We start from the raw sequence: 784 nt of genomic DNA on the forward strand, positions 1-784 counted from the left end.
CTCGTCCAGCCCAGCTCCCAGTTCTTTCCTGAGCCTCAGCCCTGTTCTGAACAGAATCAGAGAGGGTGGGGTGGGGGCACAAGCACAGCCCTGATCCCATGCTGACCCTCAGCAGGGCATCTCCACCTCCTCCCCATCCCCCTCTCTGGGACCTGACCAGAGCAGCCAGTCCCAGGTCCTGGAGGAGTCCTGAGTGCCCCCCACGGTGTGTGCCCTGAGGTGCAGCCCTCGCCCCAGCACTGAGCCCCTCAGCAGACAGGTAATAAACTCAAGTGGCAAATGAGACAAATTTGGGGACCAACATAATCAAGATTTCCCTACATGGTGCTGAATGTGGACGGCCCCTAACACGGGCTGCTCCAAGGAGAGAAGCCCTTATCTCTTCATGCTGCAGAAGGGTGAGGCCAGAGCGACCTTGGGCAGAGGGGCTGCAGAGCCAGCCAGCACTGGCAGCACATGCTGGTCCATTCCGATCCCCACCTGTGAGGGAACCAAGGAGAAACTCCCTTGCTTTCAACCGGTTCTCACCCTGAATTCAGGGAAGACAAGAGACCCTTTCTCCTAGTACAAGAAGGGAGTGACTATCCACCTGAGTGGCCTCTCCTATCAGGAGCCTGTGGGTGGGACAAGGCCTGGGGCTTGTGCAAGGAAAGAAAGAGAAAAGCCTCTTGTGGGCTCAGAATAGGTGGGCTTTGGGTAACAGTGTTTACTGGGATGGAGTTTGCATTTCTTTAAACTTTGCTCTCTAAGGCTTACAGATCTTGTTTGAAAGAAGAAATCAGAG

Source organism: Petaurus breviceps, unplaced genomic scaffold, assembly GCF_028583685.1.
Source record: "Petaurus breviceps papuanus isolate PSGF00001 unplaced genomic scaffold, PetGlider_PUasm1.0 387, whole genome shotgun sequence".
Taxonomy (NCBI): Eukaryota; Metazoa; Chordata; class Mammalia; order Diprotodontia; family Petauridae; genus Petaurus; species Petaurus breviceps.